At 36.7% G+C, this 17,127-nt stretch overlaps 1 pseudogene; it reads right to left on the reverse strand.

The window, feature by feature from the left end:
- LOC103090647 (6-phosphogluconate dehydrogenase, decarboxylating-like) overlaps positions 1–17,127 on the reverse strand; it is a 156,938-nt pseudogene that overhangs the window by 116,136 nt on the left and 23,675 nt on the right.

Consider the following 17,127-nt stretch of genomic DNA (forward strand, 5'->3'; position numbering starts at 1 on the left):
GTGGCAGCCCTCTGGTTTCTGTGCTGTGTGTGCAGGGGACCCACGAGCTGCCCCATGCACAAGGGAGAGGTGAGGGGAGAGGGGGAGGGGGTGTTGCAGGAGAAGCAGAGCCTCACGTCAGGACAGAGGGGCTGCTGTGCATGGGGTTTGCTGTTCAGGGCACGAGCTCCTGGAGGGGTGCCAGGAATCATCCCAAAAGCCGGAAGGCATCAGTGGCATCACTCACACCTCAGTGTTCACTGGTACAAAGGGCAGAACCGAATCAGCACCGACCCACAGAAATCGCTGAGCTTCTATGAGTATCTAGATGACAGGCAAGGATGCAAGGCCCCTCTGCCCTTCCACAACTGGGACAAAATAGCCCCCTTAGATCTCCAGCATGCAAAGTGGGGAGGGGGGTGCAACTGTAAAACAGGAAGCAGTTCCCTAGAGAGACTGAGCAGTTTTAATGAGCTCAGTCACTTCCAATAAAGAATTTACTTTTGAATAGACTAGTTATTTAAACAGAAACAATACTGTATGAACTGGCACATAAAAAACATCAATTACAACAGGAAATGAAAATGCTACATTTTTTTTATCATATCAGAGGATAGGATATCAATTTATGACCCCACTACACCAAAGAAACAATTAAATAACATATACCATTTCATACCTTCTAAACTAACCAAAACCTAAAATAATAATTCCAAATGCTATTAAAATTATGGTAACAGTATTGCACTTATACACTGATGACAGAATAAAGTAGAACATAATTTGGCAATAAAATTCATAAATTATAAGTAGATCATGATAATATACTTTTCTAAGGAAATAGTTCATGAAAATCCATTACAGCATTATTTATAAAATGAAGTAATCAAGAACAACTTAAATGGCCAGTAGCAGGAAATAATTTAATAAATTCTAGTACATCAACTCTGTGGAATATTAGACATCCATTAAAATATAAAATTATTAAAAACTGCATTGGTATATAGAATTATTTAGTGGAAAAATAAAATAAATAGAATATAAAATTATATATTCTATACACCTACAACTATATAAAAATTCTGTATGCATTTGAAAAAATCTGAAATAACAAAGAAAAAGTAAACGTAGTTTAACCATAGAGAGTAAGAGAAAAGATGGATTCTTTTTAAAAATATATTTTTGTCATTGTAATAGTATTTTAAAATTTTAAATACAAAATAAGAGCCAATCTCCATTACTGGAAATCAGATTCTGACTTTATGCCTAGATTCTGCCAATTTGCTGTCCTCTTTCCAAGAAAGCAGAGTAGAAGACTTCAGACCCTATAACCCCGTTAATCTGGGTTTGATTCTTGATTTAACCACCCATTACCCGTGAGACTACAGGCAAATCACTTACCCTCTCTCTGGCCCATTGTCTTCCTCTGTAAAACAGGATTAGGAGTACCTACCTAACAGTGTGATGGAGAGGATTAAATAACTTTTCATATTAAAGCACTTTTTCTAAGTCCTAATAATTATTAAGCATTCTGAAAGTTAACCGTTGTTGTTTTCTTATTGTCGTTTTTGTTGTTTTCTTTCGTTGGGTGATGGGGACAATACATCATGGTTCATGAACAAAGCATGTGGCAAACACTGAGTGATTCTTGAATTAGCTTCAGAATCTAATGGAAGAGTCTGAGTGCACCTGTCTTTTTGTTTTGATTCTTTTTATTTGTTTGCAGCATAGTTAATGTATACAATCTCTTCTGTTGGTATTGAATGGGTAATTTTAGTAGCAAACAAATTGACTTATTTAGAATTGGAATTTTCTTTCTTCTTAGTGGTGTCTTAAAGCAAAATAAATATTGAGTCCATGCAACTGACTGATGATGTTCAGAAAAACATGTTTGAGGATCTGAACTTCCCACTTTGCAACATATGTTGTATTTGTTGCCATCAGGCAAGCAGAAGTGGTATCTTCACCTTCATGTACATCAACTACATTTGCTAACAATCACCATCAGTGATCTTTGAATGTTCCACAGAGACATTAGGACCACAATCAATCTTTTCACTCTGGAACATGAATTTTATAGGCTCTTTTACTCTCCAATCATCCTACATGTGTAGTGAAATGAAGTTATATGGGAATTTACTTAAAATAAGCTTTTATGCTTTCCTTCCCAAGTTCTTTTCTTCATAATATACTCTTTAAGTGAGAAAAATGAACGCCCCAGATAACAGTTATTTGAATGAAAAATAATCAAAATATGTTCGGGTCTTCCTCTTCCCTTCTCTAAATGTTTCTTCCCTCCCAAAACTAACCTCTCACTTTCCCTATCTCTCCTGCCTTTTCCCCACATATATTCCCTTTTAGACTCTGAGCATGTAGATGGGTGTGAGCCATTATATGTCTCTGCTGACTCTTGCCATGGAGAGTGGATGACATGGGACACCATTAGTGAAGACTCAGTAATACAAACACCCTGATCTCAGTACCTTTAAACAAGGCATATTTGTCATGGATGCTCCTGGTCCCTCCTGGTCTGGCTACAGCTCTGCCCTGGGTCGTCCTCATTCTGGGAACCAAGCTAACACAGCAGCTGTTGTCTGGAGTCACCATATCACAGAGAAAGGCTGAGGCAAGTCACACTTCTGCTCTGAACCCTTCTTTCCAGAAACGACCTGGATCACTTCTTACATTTCACTGGCAAGGCAAGTCACCTGGCCAAAATTAACTTCAAAGAGCAGGAAATTTCCATTCTACAGACCTCAAGAAGGAGAATCACAAATATCTGTGAATAGCATTAATGACTGTTGCAAAGTACAACCCTAAACTAGAGATGGCGTGATTCCTTATGGCTGCATGATCAGTACTAAAAAGCGTGATCCCTCCTGGTAATTGCCATTTTAAGTTAATAGTCATTCCTTCATTGAAAACTAATTTTTTATGATTATTCTTTCTCTTGTATTCTTTCTTAATCAAGGAAAACAGTTTTAAAAGATGACAAATCTATACCTCCTTCAGACATCTAAAAGAACATATTTTCTGCTCTTCATGGCAAAAGAGTTTAGAACCAAATTGTGTGTACATGTTGGTTGGTTGGTTTCTGTGGTGGGTTGGTTGGTAGGTTGATTATGTTCAATGTAGGTCTTGCCCAAAGCTTAGGAAACCAATCAATAATGAAAGCTGTGGGAAGAATCTCCCTGAAGCCAGAGGTGTTAACCTAACAGAGATAAGTGAAGTCTAGAGAAAAATTTAGAGCTTTTATTCCATTACATGGACATTTGGGATTAGAGTAATAAAAATTACCCAACGTGTTTGTTATGATTTATGCTATGTAATAATTTTCCAGTAAGTGGTGAAAGTGTTATGATCAGCATGGAAAAGCACTGAAACCTATTTTACATTCAGGTGGTTTCCTTCAATAGTCTGATTTTGAGCACATCCTTGTTTGTTTTGTTTCTGAGATGAAAAGACATTTTGACTCCACACATAAATAAAAGAAACAATTATTATCTGACAAATTATTAATTATTTGTTTATATGGTGTCCATTGGAGCCCTCTAAACCTAGGGAATCCTGTTTAATCACTAGCATTTATTTCTATTTTCACCTCACTTTTACAACTTTTTCTATGCCTGTAAGAACACTTTTCCCCAAAGATCTCAAATAAGTACTTGAATAAAACTACAATATAAGCATAGCTATAAAGAATGCATTTAATTTCAAGGGCTGTTATAAAGAATTTTACAAATGGCATGACAGGGTCCTTTTATTGTCCCCAATTTCATTCCATAGCCTTCCTAACAGCTCTCCTGAGAGCAGAGATGGTCTAGTGTCAATCCTTTTTGTCAATTCACCCTGTTACAAAAGAAGATTATCCTGACATTATGGGCATTGTACTAGTTATTTGCAGGGTCCCTATTGTAACTTTCTCTCAAATATAGTGCTGAACACAGATGTAATTTCTGAAAAACCTTCAAGTATTTTTGGTATTAATGTGATAAGCTCAAATTTTATCTAGGTAAGCTGAAAAGAAAACAACCCATTAGCTAAAAACAAATGTCTCCTAGAATCAGCACCAGCCCCCAGACTAGTTGCAAATTGCGAAAAGAGACTTTTTGTTTCTCCTTCTCTGAAAGAGCTTCCCAATGAAAGCCCATCTGGACAGGCTGTTACTCAAATATCTGTTAAAGTTTCTATGGTTAGTTATCAGATAATTACCCCTATGAATCAGGATATACCAACTTTGGGTTCACAGGTTTCAGAGTTCTACAAATTATCTGTTAAATTTTATACTTTTGTGATGGTTATAATAATAATAAAAAAAAAAAAACCTAGGCAAAAATGGTGGAAGTGTTGCCCAATCGCAGGACACATGCTAGTCTGGGAGTTCCAAACGCCCCACATCGCTGGCCTTGGTCATCATCTTGGACTCAGGCATTGCCCCTGAGTCACAAACAGATCTCATTTGGGTCTAAGAAGTGGTTCCTCCTTCCTGCTGCGACCTCACAGGGCCTCCTTGGGAGAGCCAGACTCTCAGAGAGAGTGGATACAACACTTCTCAACCCTCCAGACCCCCATCTATCTTCTTCCCTCCTGTGTTAGCATCAGACAACAATCCAATCCTCATCTCTGCTTTTGACCTGCTGGGAAACCAGACAAAGTGCTCTCAGTGACAGAAGACCAAGAGCAAAGACAGGCTCTGGTCTGACGCCAGCTTGGTAAGAAATGGATTGACCTTGAGCAGCTATTTAATCTAAGCCTCAGTTTTCCTACATTCTAAATGGGAAAAAACTACAGGGATTTTTGAGGCTTTTATATAAAAATATGTAAAACACCCAATACAGTAACCAGCATGGTAGGTGCTCAAAAGAATAAATATTACACAGTAATTAAATTAGAGACACTAAAACTGTTTAAAGACCTAAAGTATAAGATACATGTCTTTACCAAAGGCATTTTAGGGCTGCGTGTTAAGTTCTCAGAGGGTGAATTCCACCCTACCCTGAATTCCAGGCTATGTTTCCAGCTCTGAGAAGCCAAGACTTCAATGAAGGTGGGCTGCTCTGTAGGCCATTCCTTGTAGTTTAGGGGGCACTTAGTCTAAACACATAATGGAGGCAGCCTGCCTCGTGTGATTTCCAGCAATTAAAGATGACACTAATATAACAATGTGTTTTGAAATTTTTTTTTAAAAAATAAGAATTCTCTAAGTTACTGGGTAGAATTTATCAATTTCTAAACTGAAATTATATCTCAAATAATATTTCCTATCATTTTTTGTGAGTGTCCCACGTTTATTTAGAAAAATAATTATAGGGAACTAGAATTGTGCTAGAAGAAGCCAAAGATGATTGCACAAATCCAGGCAAAAAAGAAAAGTTACTGAATAGTGAATAGGTTTATTAAGTATCTCAATTTCCAGATACCTTCACAAGCATCTGGCAGGTGCTGGATCCTAGGCCATATGATAGGATATGGAAGAGAGGGTTTACTAGTTATTTAAGTCAAGAATAGCACCAAACATCCAGGCAAGTTGTTTGGTTTTGCTTTCCGTCAATGGGTTTTCAAATGTAGACCAGTATAGGAAACTTCCAGTAAGTTGCATTTGTAGTCTTTATATCATCAGTCTTTAAATTTCTTCAATTGATTTTAAAACAAATCTGTAGATACAGAGAAGTCACTTATGACTTAAGCTAATTTGTAAAGATTTAGCACTTTCTCTTCGTATGTCAATCCTAGCATCCATCTCCACCAGTACCCTCACTCCCAACAGACCGATATTCTTGGCAGCAAATATCAAACATGGAAACTTTGATATCAATAGTTTCTACACAATAAATATTGAAAGAATAAATAAATGAATAACTATAAGAATGACAAAATGCAAAGTAACTAAAATTTTGTGCAAGTAGACCGAAATGATACTAATAAAACATAAGTCAAAAGATAAGGAATACCAAAATTAAGCAGCTTTATTATTAAAAGCTATGTTGAAAGGTAAATAGGAAAAACTACTCCTGCCAAGAAAATGAAGGCGATTCTCAATTGTGAGTTAAAGATGTATAGAAGTGCAGATACAATGTTCTGTTACTGGAAGGTGTTGGCAAAAGATCCCAATTAAGGAAGATTTCTAAGATGAGTAGAAGAAATTAAAAGAAGAAAAAAAACCCAGTCTTGATGCTTGTCCTCTCATTCTTAATTTATTTTTACTTTATACCTATAGGATCAGCTTTATCATAGAAAGGATATTTTAAAATTCATATGGTTTTCTTATAAAATGTTTTCAGATGACAATTTTATTCATTCTTAGAATACATATTTTATAATCTATTGTAAATAATATGTGAAATATTCACACATACCTAGCAAACATTAGTATTTTGTTTTGTATCTGAAAAGAGCTAATGTTACACAGAATCCAATAGTCAAATAATCAGACATATAATTGGTGGATAGCAAGCTGAACACCATTGGCTCTAAAGGCTGGAGATCCTAACCTTGGTTTAAGATGAATTTTATCCTGAATTTGGAAGAATTTTACCAAGTTAGAAAAGTTTTCATAAGAACAATGTTGAGAATCTAATCTATGATGCAACAATTCCACCCTGAGTATTTATTCAAAAGAAAAAAATCACTACCTTGAAAAGACATCTGCACCTCCCATGTTCATTGCAGCATAATTTACAATAGTTAAGATAGGGAAGCAACCTAAGTGTCCATTGATGGATGAATGAATAAAGAAAATATGGTATATACATAGATTGGAATATTATTCAGCCTTAAAAAGAAGGAAATTCTGTCATCTGCAGCAACATGGATGAACCTTGAGGGCATTATGCTTACTGAAATAAGTCAAACAGAGAAAGGCATATGCTGTATGATCTGATGTGTATGTGGAATCTAAAAAACAACAACAAAAACTCATAGATACAGAGAATAGATTGGTGGTGGCCAGAGGCAGTGGTTAGGAGGTGGGCAAAATGGATGAACGTGGTCAAAAGGTACAAATTTCCAGCTATAAAATACCTAAGTCCTGGGGGTGTAATGGTGACTATAGTGAAAAAACTATGCTGTATATTTGAAAGCTGGTAAGAGAGTAAATCTTAAAAGTTATCATCACAAGAAAAAAAAACTTTGTAACTCTGTGTGGTTGATAGATGTTAACTAAATTTATGGTGGTAATGATTTTTCAGTGCATACATAAACCAGATCGTTAGATTGTACACCTAAAACTAATTCAATATTATATATTGATTATATCTCAATAAAAAAGAAGAATCTATCTTAAAACAAACAAAAAACAGAATATAAGTTTGAATAAGATTTAGAGAAAATATCATGAACCTGTCATCTCCCTTTGAGTTACTTTTTGTTTACATGTGTGAAATAAAATTATTAATTATGACAAACTTTTTATAATGATACTATGACAATTAAATTAGACAATAGTAACATATGACATTTAGATTTTTTTAGAACATAAGTGAAAACATATGAAGCAAAAAGAGATTCCCGTCAGAAGTCTGATACTTCTGCTTTAATCAGTTCCTTTCTTCAGCATATAATTATTGAGCACTATTATACACCAGTCAGTGTGATAGATGCTGAAAATCACCAAATTATAATCCACACAATGACCTAATGAAGTAGGTATTATCCTTTAAACTAGACATCAGGAACTTCCCTGGCAATCCAGTGGTTAGGACTCTGTGTTTCCACTGCAGGGGGCACGGGTTCAATCCCTAGTTGGGGATCTAAGATCTCACATGCTGCATGGTGCAGCCAAAAAAAAAGAATAAGAAAAAGAAAAAAATCAAAGACTTAGCATGAAAAAAGATCTCAAAAATAAAATAGAATAGACACCAAAGTCTTGGGATATAGTTGACACACATTATATATTTATCAAGTGAATGAACAAATAAAGAAATGGTTCTGATAAAGAATATTAGGTAACTGACCCCAAAACACTCACGACTTAAATCCAGTTTGTTCTGGCTCCAGAAGTGATATCATTAATCAAGAGAGGGTGGGGAGAAATATATAGATACATAGATGCACGTACCACAGTCACAAAAGCCCTCCTTCCTTCTAGGACCTGGAATTCCAGTGCCCACACTCCCATCGTGATCTACAGAATTGCTGAAACTTCTGCTCAGATGCTCAGCCTCTCAGTCAGGACTGAGAGAGCAAAGCAATGCCAAATATGTCTCATCTTATTGTTCTTCTTTTAAGATCTGGACTCCTCCTGTCCTTATTACCTGGGTAGCAATCCAAGGTGTTCAAACTGATATTTTATGTTTTAATCAGGTTTCTAGTTATTTTCAAGCTACATTTCATGGTTATCAGGGTCAGAAATCAGAGCTGGGATTTTGAAAGCAAAGCAGGTTGCAATACTAAACACAAATTTTAAATTTAAATAACAAATTTCCTGGTTGGTCTTTCCCCCATTAGTAAAAGTCCAAACATTTTGGCAAAAAAATGTTATCAGTATATCACCAAGTATGATCTCCAGAGTTACTGCATTCAACATACTGAAATATTTAGTAAACATATAGTTTCTGAGTCCCATTCCAAAGGTCATGAATTAGAACACTGAGGATAGAACAGAGAATTTTTATTTTTAATTAATTAACTCTCTGGCCTATTCTTTGAATATTCTTTGAATATCAATATTCATTGTAATTCCAGGCTTCAGATTGTGTTGTGTGCAAAGAAATAGTTTGACTACATAAGATATTTGCTTATCATTTGGTGAAGAAAAATCACAGGCTTTAAAAATGCATTTTCACAACACGAACTTCTTATAATCTGATATGCTTAACAGTATAATATAGAGTTAAATAAAAGCTCAAATTTGTTAACTTTGTTTTAGACAGCTATCTGCAAAACACACTGTCATTTTTATGTTCAAATGAAGATTTTAATCCTCAAAAAGAAATGAAATCTATGCATTTATGATAACCCAGAGTTTTCATGTTCTCATATTGTTATTTTGTTTTGTTATGTTTTTCCTAAGGTAAAGTTAAAACAAAATTCTAAGCAATTAGAATTTTTAGTAAAAGTTTCAGAGAATAAAGCCTGGGGGCTTATGACATGGTTTTATGCATTTCTATTGCCAAACTGCAATTTTTTTCCTCAAAGTAAAAGCTACTGAGTTTAAACATTACAGTGACTGATGATAATTAGAGCTTTCGTTTCCAGATATTTTCTAAATAGAAAATTTCAGAAGATATTTTACAATATCTATTAAGAAGCTCATAGGTACAGGTTTATGGACAGTTTTCAAGATATAGAAAAAGCTGTTTTATCATCTATTCCTTTAGTGGATAGGTTTTGTTTTGGAGGGAAGTGTTTGTTGTTTGGTTTTGTTGTTTGTTTATTTCTTGGTAAGGCTAAACTAATTCCAGTCACCAAGGATATTGTTAGCAATAATAAACTAAATCAGAAGGACTTTAGCAAAAAATACAAACTTACTTCAGACAAGTGGTGGTATTAGCCTTATAGAGAAGATACTGGGGCATCCAGTCATGCAATAAGTTATGATAAAGTTTTAGAAATTAACTTAGAGTGAAACTAGAACCTAGTCGTAAAGTATGCCATAAAATCGGATGAATTATATTACCTTAGTGTGCTCTCATGCACAAAGCCTAAACTTGTCTATTGTCTCAGCTTCCATGAGAATATCATTCATCTGCAGTAGTATCATGAGGTGGCAAGGAGCCCAAACTTTGGAGTTAAAACCCAAGATCTGCCCCTATCCAGCTCTGAGGTTTTGAGAAAGTGACTTACTCTCTTTTAACCTCAAATTCTTTATTTATAAAATGGGAATAATAAGAGCTCTAACTCACAGACATGTTGAGCAACAAATAAAATAATATAAAATATTTGCCAGAAAGCCTGGCACATAGGAAATGCTCAATAAAAGTTAGCTTAACATTTTCCCTTGATTCTTTCATTTTCTCTAGTTTTTCATGGCATATTATGTATTTTTGAGTCACTCCACAAATAGTCAAAGCAGAAAAAAATGTCAATAACTTAAAATTTGTTTTTAGCAACCCATTATGTTTTTTGTCATTTCCATTTATTTGTATTTTCCCCACAAAATATCTGCTCTCTCTGATGCTTTCTAATTATCTATGCGTAATATTGTATCCTCCACCTGAATTTACCTCCCTTTCTAAGCACAGAAAAATGTTCTTTCTATTTTTGTCAGTATCTTCCCAATGTGTCATTCCCAAACAACTTCATCATGAAATATTAAAAGGTAATAATGTTAACACACGTAACACTTGTATAAGCATGTATTCAAAGTGCATCCTTAGAAAAAATGTCCCCTTCAGTACTCAAATATCACCCTCTCACCTCCTTTTTTTTTTTTTTTAACATCTTTATTGGGGTATAATTGCTTTACAATGGTGTGTTAGTTTCTGCTTTATAACAGAGTGAGTCAGTTATACATATATATATGTTCCCATATCTCTTCCCTCTTTGTCTCCCTCCCTCCCACCCTCCCTATCCCACCCCTCCAGACAGCCACAAAGAACCGAGCCGGTTTCCCTGTGCCATGCGGCTGCTTCCCACTGGCTATCTACCTTACGTTTGTTAGTATATATATGTCCATGTCTCTCTCTCGCCCTATCACAGCTCACCCTTCCCCCTCCCCATATCCTCAAGTCTGTTCTCCAGTAGGTCTCTGTCTTTATTCCTGTTTTACCCCTAGGTTCTTCATAACATTTTTTTTCCTTAAATTCCATATATATGTGTTAGCATACGGTATTTGTCCTTCTCTTTCTGACTTACTTCACTCCGTATGACAGACTCTAGATCTATCCACCTCATTACAAATAGCTCAATTTCGTTTCTTTTTATGGCTGAGTAATATTCCATTGTATATATGTGCCACATCTTCTTTATCCATTCATCCGACGACGGGCACTTAGGTTGTTTCCATCTCCGGGCTATTGTAAATAGAGCTGCAATGAACATTTTGGTACATGACTCTTTCTGAATTCTGGTTTCCTCAGGGTATATACCTAGTAGTGGGATTGCTGGGTCATATGGTAGTTCTATTTGTAGTTTTTTAAGGAACCTCCATACTGTTCTCCATAGTGGCTGAACCAATTCACATTCCCACCAGCAGTGCAAGAGTGTTCCCTTTTCTCCACACCCTCTCCAGCATTTATTGTTTCTAGATTTTTTGATGATGGCCATTCTGACTGGTGTGAGATGATATCTCATTGTAGTTTTGATTTGCATTTCTCTAATGATTAATGATGTTGAGCATTCTTTCATGTGTTTGTTGGCAGTCTGTATATCTTCTTTGGAGAAATGTCTATTTAGGTCTTCTGCCCATTTTTGGATTGGGTTGTTTATTTTTTTGTTATTGAGCTGCATGAGCTGCCTGTAAATTTTAGAGATTAATCCTTTGTCAGTTGATTCATTTGCAAATATTTTCTCCCATTCTGAGGGCTGTCTTTTGGTCTTGTTTATGGTTTCCTTTGCTGTGCAAAAGCTTTGAAGTTTCATTAGGTCCCATTTGTTTATTTTTGTTTTTATCTCCATTACTCTAGGAGATGGGTCAAGAAGGATCTTGCTGTGATTTATGTCATAGAGTGTTCTGCCTATGTTTTCCTCTAAGAGTTTGATAGTTTCTGGCCTTACATTTAGGTCTTTAATCCATTTTGAGCTTATTTTTGTGTATGGTGTTAGGGAGTGATCTAATCTCATACTTTTACATGTACCTATCCAATTTTCCCAGCACCACTTATTGAAGAGGCTGTCCTTTCTCCACTGTATATTCCTGCCACCTTTATCAAAGATAAGGTGACCATATGTGCATGGGTTTATCTCTGGGCTTTCTATCCTATTCCATTGATCTATCTTTCTGTTTTTGTGCCAGTACCATACTGTCTTGATTACTGTAGCTTTGTAGTATAGTCTGAAGTCAGGCAGCCTGATTCCTCCAGCTCCATTTTTTGTTCTCAAGATTGCTTTGGCTATTCGGGGTCTTTTGTGTTTCCATACAAATTGTGAAATTTTTTGTTCTAGTTCTGTGAAAAATGCCAGTGGTAGTTTGATAGGGATTGCATTGAATCTATAGATTGCTTTGGGAAGTAGAGTCATTTTCACAATGTTGATTCTTCCAATCCAAGAACATGGTATATCTCTCCATCTGTTTGTATCATCTTTAATTTCTTTCATCAGTGTCTTATAATTTTCTGCATACAGGTCTTTTGTCTCCTTAGGTAGGTTTATTCCTAGATATTTTATTCTTTTTGTTGCAATGGTAAATGGGAGTGTTTTCTTGATTTCACTTTCAGATTTTTCATCATTAGTATATAGGAATGCCAGAGATTTCTGTGCATTAATTTTGTATCCTGCTACTTTACCAAATTCATTGATTAGCTCTAGTAGTTTTCTGGTAGCATCTTTAGGATTCTCTATGTATAGTATCATGTCATCTGCAAACAGTGACAGCTTTACTTCTTCTTTTCCGATTTGGATTCCTTTTATTTCCTTTTCTTCTCTGATTGCTGTGGCTAAAACTTCCAAAACTATGTTGAATAAGAGTGGTGAGAGTGGGCAACCTTGTCTTGTTCCTGACCTTAGTGGAAATGCTTTCAGTTTTTCGCCATTGAGGATGATGTTGGCTGTGGGCTTGTCATATACGGCCTTTATTATATTGAGGAAAGTTCCCTCTACACCTACTTTCTGCAGGGTTTTTATCATAAATGGGTGTTGAATTTTGTCAAAAGCTTTCTCTGCATCTATTGAGATGATCATATGGTTTTTCTCCTTCAATTTGTTAATATGGTTAATCACATTGATAGATTTGCGTATATTGAAGAATCCTTGCATTCCTGGAATAAACCCCACTTGATCATGGTGTATGATCCTTTTAATGTGCTGTTGGATTCTGTTTGCTAGTATTTTGTTGAGGATTTTTGCATCTATGTTCATCAGTGATATTGGCCTGTAGTTTTCTTTCTTTGTGACATCCTTGTCTGGTTTTGGTATCAAGGTGATGGTGGCCTCGTAGAATGAGTTTGGGAGTGTTCCTCCCTCTGCTATATTTTGGAAGAGTTTGAGAAGAATAGGTGTTAGCTCTTCTCTAAATGTTTGATAGAATTCGCCTGTGAAGCCATCTGGTCCTGGGCTTTTGTTTGTTGGAAGATTTTTAATCACAGTTTCAATTTCAGTGTTTGTGATTGGTCTGTTCATATTTTCTATTTCTTCCTGATTCAGTCTTGGCAGTTTGTGCATTTCTAAGAATTTGTCCATTTCTTCCAGATTGTCCATTTTATTGGCATAGAGTTGCTTGTAGTAATCCCTCATGATTTTTTGTATTTCTGCAGTGTCAGTTGTTACTTCTCCTTTTTCATTTCTGATTCTATTGATTTGAGTCTTCTCCCTTATTTTCTTGATGAGTCTGGCTAATGGTTTATCAATTTTGTTAATCTTCTCAAAGAACCAGCTTTTAGTTTTATTGATCTTTGCTATTGTTTCCTTCATTTCTTTTTCATTTATTTCTGATCTGATTTTTATGATTTCTTTCCTTCTGCTAACTCTGGGGTTTTTTTGTTCTTCTTTCTCTAATTGCTTGAGGTGCAAGGTTAGGTTGTTTATTCGAGATGTTTCCTGCTTCTTAAGGTGGGCTTGTATTGCTATAAACTTCCCTCTTAGAACTGCTTTTGCTGCATCCCATAGGTTTTGGGTCGTTGTATCTCCATTGTCATTTGTTTCTAGGTATTTTTTAATTTCCTCTTTGATTTCTTCAGTGATCACTTCGTTACTAAGTAGTGTATTGTTTAGCCTCCATGTGTTTGTATTTTTTACTGCTCTTTTCCTATAATTGATATCTAATCTCATGGCGTTGTGGTCGGAAAAGATACTTGATATAATTTCAATTTTCTTAAATTTACCAAGGCTTGATTTGTGACCCAAGATATGATCTATCCTGGAGAATGTTCCATGAGCACTTGAGAAAAATGTGTATTCTGTTGTTTTTGGATGGAGTGTCCTATAAATATCAATTAAGTCCATCCTGTTTAATGTATCATTTAAAGCTTGTGTTTCCTTATTTATTTTCATTTTGGATGATCTGTCCATTGGTGAAAGTGGGGTGTTGAAGTCCCCTACTATGAATGTGTTACTGTCGATTTCCCCTTTTATGGCTGCTAGTTTTTGCCTTATGTATTGAGGTGCTCCTATGTTGGGTGCATAAATATTTACAATTGTTATATCTTCTTCTTGGATCGATCCCTTAATCATTATGTAGTGTCCTTCTTTGTCTCTTCTGATAGTCCTTATTTTAAAGTCTATTTTGTCTGATATGAGAATTGCTACTCCAGCTTTCTTTTGGTTTCCATTTGCATGGAATATCTTTTTCCATCCCCTTACTTTCAGTCTGTATGTGTCTCTAGGTCTGAAGTGGGTCTCTTGTAGACAGCATATATATGGGTCTTGTTTTTGTATCCATTCAGCCAATCTGTGTCTTTTGGTGGGAGCATTTAGTCCATTTACATTTAAGGTAATTATCGATATGTATGTTCCTATTCCCATTTTCTAAATTGTTTTGGGTTCGTTATTATAGGACTTTTCCTTCTCTTGTGTTTTTGTCTAGAGAAGTTCCTTTAGCATTTGTTGTAAAGCTGGTTTGGTGGTGCTGAACTCTCTCAGCTTTTGCTTGTCTGTAAAGGTTTTAATTTCTCCATCAAATCTGAATGAGATCCTTGCTGGGTAGAGTAATCTTGGTTGCAGGTTTTTCTCCTTCATCACTTTCAGTATGTCCTGCCACTCCCTTCTGGCTTGTAGAGTTTCTGCTGAGAGATCAGCTGTTAACCTTATGGGGATTCCCTTGTGTGTTATTTGTTGTTTTTCCCTTGCTGCTTTTAATATGCTTTCTTTGTATTTAGTTTTTGACAGTTTGATTAATATGTGTCTTGGCGTATTTCTCCTTGAATTTATCCTGTATGGGACTCTCTGTGCTTCCTGGACTTGATTAACGATTTCCTTTCCCATATTAGGGAAGTTTTCAACTATAATCTCTTCAAATATTTTCTCAGTCCCTTTCTTTTTCTCTTCTTCTTCTGGAACCCCTATAATTCGAATGTTGGTGCGTTTAATGTTGTCCCAGAGGTCTCTGAGACTGTCCTCAGTTCTTTTCATTCTTTTTTCTTTATTCTGCTCTGCAGTAGTTATTTCCACTATTTTATCTTCCAGGTCACTTATCCGTTCTTCTGCCTCATTTATTCTGCTATTGATCCCATCTAGAGTATTTTTCATTTCATTTATTGTGTTGTTCATCATTGTCTGTTTCATCTTTATTTCTTCTAGGTCCTTGTTAACTGCTTCTTGCATTTTGTCCATTCTATTTCCAAGATTTTGGATCATCTTTACTATCATTATTCTGAACTCTTTTTCAGGTAGACTGCCTATTTCCTCTTCATTTGTTAGGTCTGGTGGGTTTTTATCCTGCTCCTTCATCTGCTGTGTGTTTTTCTGTCTTCTCATTTTGCTTATCTTACTGTGATTGGGTTCACCTTTTTGCAGGCTGCAAGTTCGTAGCTCCCGTTGTTTTTGATGTCTGTCTCCAGTGGCTAAGGTTGGTTCAGTGCGTTGTGTAGGCTTCCTGGTGGAGGGGACTAGTGGCTGTGTTGTGGTGTATGAGGCTAGATCTTGTCTCTCTAGTGGGCAGGTCCACGTCTGGTGGTGTGTTTTGGGGTGTCTGTGGACTTATTATGATTTTAGGCAGCCTCTCTGCTAGTGGGTGGGGTTGTGTTCCTGTTTTGCTATATGGTTGGCATAGGTTGTCCAGCACTGTAGCTTGCTGGTCGTTGAGCGAAGCTGGGTGCTGGTGTTGAGATGGAGATCTCTGGGAGATTTTCGCCGTTTGATATTATGTGGGGCTGGGAGGTCTCTTCTTGACGAGTGTTCTGAAGTTGGCTCTCCCACCTCAGAGGCAGAGTCCTGACTCCTGGCTGGAGCAGCAAGAGCCTTTCATCCACTCGGCTCAGAATAAAAGGGAGAGAAAGTAGAGAGAATTAGTATAAGTAGGAGGAAATAGGAAAGAAAGAAAGAAAGAAAGAAAGAGAGGAGGGAAGGAAGGAAGGAGGGAAGGAAGAAAGAAAGAAAGAAGAAAAGAAAGGAAGAAGGCAAGAAGGAAAGAAAGGAGGGAGGGAGGGAGGAGGGAAGGAAGGAAGGAATGAGGGAAGGAAGGAAAAAATACAGAAAGAAAGAAGATACAGTAAAATAAAATAAAGTATAATAAAGTTATTGAATTAAAAAAATAATTATTTAGAGGAAAAAAAAAAGGGAAGGATAGAACCTTAGGACAAATGGTGGAAGCAAAGTTATAGAGACAAAATCTTACATAGAAGCATACACATATACCCTCACAAAAAGAGGTAAAGTGGAAAAAATCATAAAACTTGCTCTCCAAGTCCACCTCCTCAATTTGGGACGATTCGTTGTCTCAAAAAGGGAAGGAAGGAAGGAAAGATAGAAAGAAGGTAAAGTATAACAGAGTTCTTTAAATTAAAATTAATTATTAAGAAAAAAATTAAAAAAAAAAATGGTCGGATAGAACGCTGGGACAAATGGTGGAAGCAAACCTATACAGACAAGATCTCACACAGAAGCATACACATACACATTCACAAAAAGAGGAAAAGGGGAAAAAATCATAGATCTTGCTCTAGAAGTCCGCCTCCTCAATTTGGGATGATTCGCTGTCTATTCATGTATTCCACAGAGGCAGGGTACATCAAATTGATTGTGTAGCTTTAATCCGCTGTTTCTGAGGCTGCTGGGAGAGATTTCCCTTTTTCTTCTTTGTTCTCACAGCTCACAGGGGCTCAGCTTTCGACTTGGCCCTGCCTCTGCGTGTAGGTCGCTGGAGGGCGTCTGCTTTTTGCTCAGACAGGACGGCGTTAAAGGAGCCGCTGACTCGGGGGCTCTGGCGCTCTCAGGCCGGGGGCAGGGAGGGGCACGGAGTGCGGAGCGGTCCTGCGGCGGCAGAAGTCGGCGTGACGTTGCCCCAGCCTGAGGCCCGCCGTGTGTTCTCCCTGAGAAATTGTCCCTGGATCCCGGGAACCTGGCAGTGGCGGGCTGCACAGGCTCCCCGGAAGAGGGGTGGGGGCAGTGACCTGTGCT

This window comes from Lipotes vexillifer, unplaced genomic scaffold (genome assembly GCF_000442215.2).
Source record: "Lipotes vexillifer unplaced genomic scaffold, Lipotes_vexillifer_v1.1 scaffold302, whole genome shotgun sequence".
Classification (NCBI taxonomy): domain Eukaryota; kingdom Metazoa; phylum Chordata; class Mammalia; order Artiodactyla; family Lipotidae; genus Lipotes; species Lipotes vexillifer.